Source organism: Echinops telfairi, unplaced genomic scaffold (assembly GCF_000313985.2).
Source record: "Echinops telfairi isolate 266 unplaced genomic scaffold, ASM31398v2 ScPeMD7_5;HRSCAF=22, whole genome shotgun sequence".
Classification (NCBI taxonomy): domain Eukaryota; kingdom Metazoa; phylum Chordata; class Mammalia; order Afrosoricida; family Tenrecidae; genus Echinops; species Echinops telfairi.
In genome coordinates, this window is record NW_022103901.1 from 40029232 (window position 1) to 40034905 (window position 5674).

The window sequence follows — 5674 nt, forward strand, 5'->3', positions numbered from 1 at the left end:
GGGCAAGATATGACAAAATAATAATTTATAAATTATCAAGGGCTCATGAGGGAGGGGGGAGCGGGGAGGGAGGGGAAAAATGAGGACCTAATGCCGGGGCTTAAGTGGAGAGGAAGTGTTTTGAGAATGATGACGACAATGAATGTACAAATGTGCTTTACACAATTGATGTATGTATAGATTGTGGTAAGAGTTGTATGAGCCCCTAATAAAATGATTAGAAAAAAAATGTTTTGCTTTCTACTTGAGCCCTTGGTATCAGCTCCTCATTTTTCCCCTCCCTGCCCGTCCTCCTTCATAACCCTTGATAATTTATAAATTATTATTATTTTGTCATGTCTTACACTGTCCAATGTCTCCCTTCACCTACTTTTCTGTTGTCTATCCCCCAGGGAGGAGGTTATATGTAGATCTTTGTAATCGGATCACCCCTTGTACTCCAACTTCCCTCCACCCTCCCGGTATCGCCACTCTCACCACTGGTCCTGAAGGGCTCATCCGTCCTGGATTCCCTGTGTTTCCAGTTCCTATCTGTGCCAGTGTACATCCTCTGGCCTAGCCAGACTTGTAAAGTAGAATTGGGATCCTGAGACTATAATTCTTCTTGGGAGTAGAAAGCCCCACCTTCTCCAGTGGAGCAGCTGGTGGTTTTAAACTGCTGACCTCTTGGTTAGCAGCCTGACACATAACCACTATGATACCAAGGTAGGAACTAAAATAATAATAATTAATGAATGATAAATGAAAGCAGTATCTATTTAGAGCAAACACATAAACTACTTGGGGGTGGGGTGGGGTAGAGAAACACAAACTTAGTTACCCCATTAAAGATCAAATAAGCATCTTGCACTTTGAGATCAGACCCAGAGGGGGCCAGGCACTGCAAAACTGAGCATTGTGACCCAATAGACTCCTGATCAAGGGAGAGAAAACAAGGGATGGAAATGCAAACCCTCGGATAGTGCAGACCGAGTGTGCCCATGACCCTCAAGACCATGCCCCAGAGCTACCCTCCAAACCGTGAATTTAAACTATTCCCGGAGTCACTTTGAAACTAAACAACCAGGGCTGGCCCCAATCCCCGCTACATGGACACCCTCCCCCCAGAAGAATGCACTTCAGAGGACAGCACTGAAGCTGCAGCTCAGGGAGAGAGGCAGGTCTGATCAGAGCACACGGAAGCAAAGAAAGAGGGAAGGAAAGAGAGAGGAGCGCATCCTGGCCCACCAAGCCCCAAGGACGATGCTGCTACTCAGAGCAGTCAATGCACAGAGAGGACCATAGGGTCAGCCCCACCAGGAGACATGACATCCCTCACTGACCCATAGTGTGTCCAGGGACAACCCTGGAGGCACAGTGTGGGAATTGTGCCCCATCGGACCCCACCATACCAGGGTGAAACACTAAGGGCACACAACTGAGCAGCAAGGGGAGCAGAGCAATGAAGTCCCCAGGGAACACCAAAAATAGACTTTACTGCCAGGGTTTGGCACCCCACCCCAACAGACTCAACCGGAAAACACTCCTAAAGGTCAACAAACAGACCATGAACTATTTATAGGTTTTTCTCTTTTTTTGGCTTTGGTTTTTGTTTTGTTTTTGTTGCTTTGTTTTGCTCTGTCTTATTTTTGTGCTTATTATTGCCCCAGCATGTCCATCTAGATAAGATAGGCTGGATAAACAATCCAGAGGAGAAAACAATGGGACCTACAGTTCCGGGGGCTACATGGAAGAGGGGGAGGCTGGGGAAATGACGTGGGTGTTAACAAACCAGGGACAAGGGAACAGTGATCTAAAATTGACGGCAAGGAGGGCATAGGATGCCTGGTGGAGCTTGATCGAGGGCAATGTAACCGAGAAGAATTACTGAAACCTGAATGAAGGCCAAGCATGATAGTGGGACAAGAGGAAAGTAAAAGGAAATAGAGGAAAGAAGTAGCAGGCAAGGGCATTTATAGAGGTTTAAATATAGGCATGTACATATGTGAATATATTTATATATAACAATAGGGAAATGGATCTATGTATATTTATATGTTAAGTATTAAGGTAGCAGACAGACATTGGGCCTCTACTTAAGTACTCCCTCAATGCAAGAACACTTTGTTCTAATAACCTGACATTCTGTGATGCTTACCTTCCCAACACGATCACTGAAGACAAAATGGTTGCATAAGCAAATGTGGTGAAGAAAGCTGATGGTGCCTGGCTATCACAAGATATAGCATTTGGGGTCTTAAAGGCTTGAAGATAAACAAGCAGCCATCTAGCTGAGAAGCAACAAAGTCCACATGGAAGAAACACACCAACCTGTGTGATCACGAGGTATCGATGGGACCAGGTATCAGGCTTCAAAGACCCAAAACAAAAAACCATTATCATTATGAATGAGGGGGAGTGCGGAGTGGAGACCCAAAGCCCATCTGTAGACAATGGGACATCCCCTTGCAGAAGAGTCACAAGGAAGAGACGATCCAGTCAGGGTGCAGTATAGCACCGATGAAACATACAATTTTCCTCTAGCTCTTTAACGCTTTCTCCCTCCCCCACACTGACTAACATGACCCCAATTCTACCTTACAAATCTGGCTAGACCAGAGCATGTACACTGGTACAGATCAGAGCTGGAAACACAGAGAATCCAGGACAGATAAACTCCTCAGGATCAATATTGAGAGTAGCGATACCAGGAGGGGAAGGGAGATGTGGGGGTAGAAAGGGGGAACTGATGACAATGATTTATCTAGAACCCCTTCCAGGGGCTTGGACAACAGAAAAGTGGGTGAAGGGAGACATCAGTCAGTGTAAGACATGAAAAAATAATAATTTATAAATTTTCAAGGGTTCATGAGGGAGGGAGGGTGGAGAAGGGAGGGGAAAAATGAGGAGCTGATACCAAGGGCTCAAGTAGAAAGAAAATGTTTATGAAACTGATGATGGCAACAAATGTAAATGTGCTTGACGCAATGTATGTATGTATGGATGGATTGTGATAAGAGTTGTAAGAGGCCCCAATAAAATTAATTTTTTTAAAAACTGAACAACATTGAGTGCTGTGTTTCAAGAAAAAACTAAAAAGTCTACATGAAACCGCAGGGCCGTCTGCAGGCATAGATGAGCAGTTGGGCAGGAGGGAGGTCCCCTCAAAGGAAGTGAGAGACTAGACCGGAGGGTAAGGACCCCGGGTGAACAGTGCTGCCCAGGCCACTGACCACAATGCCTGGAAACCGTGGGGTGGGGGTGGGATTCACTGTATTTTCATCAAATGTTAAAATGATGTGCTTAATAAAGATATCTAGAGAGAGCAACACAGATTCTATAGAAAATCCTGATCAAAAGTGGGTGGGGAATACAGAACAGAATTTCACATTCCCGTGGAGTCTAGACTCTCCAGAGCCATCGTGGCTGAATGAGCCCCTGAAAACCTTGCTGGGTGACCACGTTAAATCAGGAACATCCGCTGAAGGCTGTAAACCAAGCGATGGGTTAGCTTGACTCGTAAGAAATGTCTGCCTTGCGCACTGTGCCTGGAGGGAACCATCTGCAGGCGGTTAAAGTGACAGCCGCACCGGCAAGTTTGGATGGAGCCAGAGGCACGGCGGCCGCGGTGATGCGGGGATGACTTACTTGGAAGGAGGGTCGCACAACTCAGTCACTGACCTGCATGGGCAGAAATGGCGGGATTGCTGTGCGTTTGCGCCGTATATGCCCATCAACGACCAAATAAAAAATTTTAAAGGGCCAGCTAGTCATCCTTGCATTTCTTTTAAGCAAAATATTCTAGGGGACAAAATTAAAATGCTCATGGCCCTGTGGTCCCTGGGAAGTCTCTAGAGAGCGGCACTCCTTGGGGCCCCTCCTTTTCCCTCAGGCAAGAACAAACCCAGGAGATGCTATGATGGGTCCAGGGTCCAACCATCTGGGCCATATACCTTAAAGCATCGACAGAGATGGCCTCCTGTCCCCAGCCAGGAATCTTCAAATACCATCCAGGCCCCATTGAGCAGAGGAGTGGGAGGAACCAACAGTCAGAAAGAAGGGTGGGGGTTCAGGGCCTGGAGGTTACAGAGGTTTCCAACCCCCACTCCACTCCCACCCCATCTGACTTCCCCCCACCTCCAGTTCACAGACAGAGTCACAACTCACAGAGTGGGAAGGATTCACCGGTACCAGACAGTGGGCAGTAGGGAAGCAGGACAGGACGCCCGCACTAGGCTCTACCCAAGCCCAGCCAGGCTCGGTCCGGTGGCTGATTCCCAAACCATTACAACAACCCCCTGTCTATTCCCCCACAGAGGGCTTCAAGTCTTGGCTCAACCTGCGCGTCCTCTGTCAGCGTGCCCTACTGTGCTGGTGTGGGTGTTGTTGTGATGCCGGGAGCTAGGCTACTGGTATTTTTAAGGACCGGCAGGGTCACCCAGAGAGGACAGACTTCAGTAGCGCTTTCGAACTAAGGCAGACTAGGAAGAAAGGACTGGTGATCTCCTTCTGAAAGTAAGCCAATGAAGCCGTATAGATTACAGCAGAATGGGGTCTGGTAGAGCCCTGGAAGAGGGGCCCTCAGTCAGAAGGCCCTCAAAGCGGGAGTCTACTCAACAGTGGGCCCAAGCAGACTGACGGCGGTGAAGATGCCTTAGGACTGGCCCTGGTCCCATCTGCTGGACGTGTTGGACATGGGGTCGTGGTGCATCAGCCCAGCTCAATGCCAACAGCAGCTCACCTACAAGGCTGCCCCGGACAGTCCAAGAGAGCCCGCCCCAGGTGTAGTCTGGCTCGAGTCAATCAATCACGTTCTGTGGGCTCCCTCCAGATCCGCCCATTTTCCCAGCACTGAATGAGAGTGCTGCAAGGACCAGCCGGCCTCTGGGAGGAGAGGAATTTGGAGCTGGGATGGCAGTGTCTTGCCCCAACCACTCGTCACGCACAGTTCTGGGTACAGTAACCGCTTTCAGTTCTGCTTTTCCCTCCCAAATCCCACCAGCACGCATCGAACACCGCCAGTTGCAAAGACGGTGAACCGCAAGTCTTCCCCTCAGACTCCACCCCTTGCCCTTTAAATAGTCATTGAGTGGTCCTCTGCTAGTTTAAATTTATTCATTTCAGAGTCTTGCCTCATTTAAAAATCCATGTGAATAGCCTGTTTGTCAGACAGAACATTGTAGATGATGGCAGATGTAGTCAGGTTAGTGAACCAGGGATTGAGTAGCTTGCTATCATGCAGGGCGCAATGGAAAGTGGATTCTTGCATATGCAGTTAAATGTTGACCCCTTATCATTTCATCTTCATTTGAACCCATTTTAAAGTTGTGCTAGTTTTCAAAAGTGTCTGCATTCCTTTTGACTGAAGTTTATCTCGGTTTTACTTGGAGATGGTTGTCGTTCTTGTTTGTATGTTTTTCTGTAGCTAGAACCAGGATCCGTGACTACAAGGACAGTAGCTAGATGAACGGTTCCTGTGGGAACAGCAGGGGAGGTTGGGGGAGATGGGGAGCTCCTGACGGTAAGCACAAGAAGAAAATGTTCTTAAGTGGACAGTGGTGGTGACTGCACAACTCTTGTTAGTATGACTGAACTACTGAATTGCCTGATAGGTGAATGATACGCCAATAAAACCATTTTTAAAGGCCAATCGAGTTCCATTGCAGCCACAAGCCCTCAGTTAACCCCCCCCCCC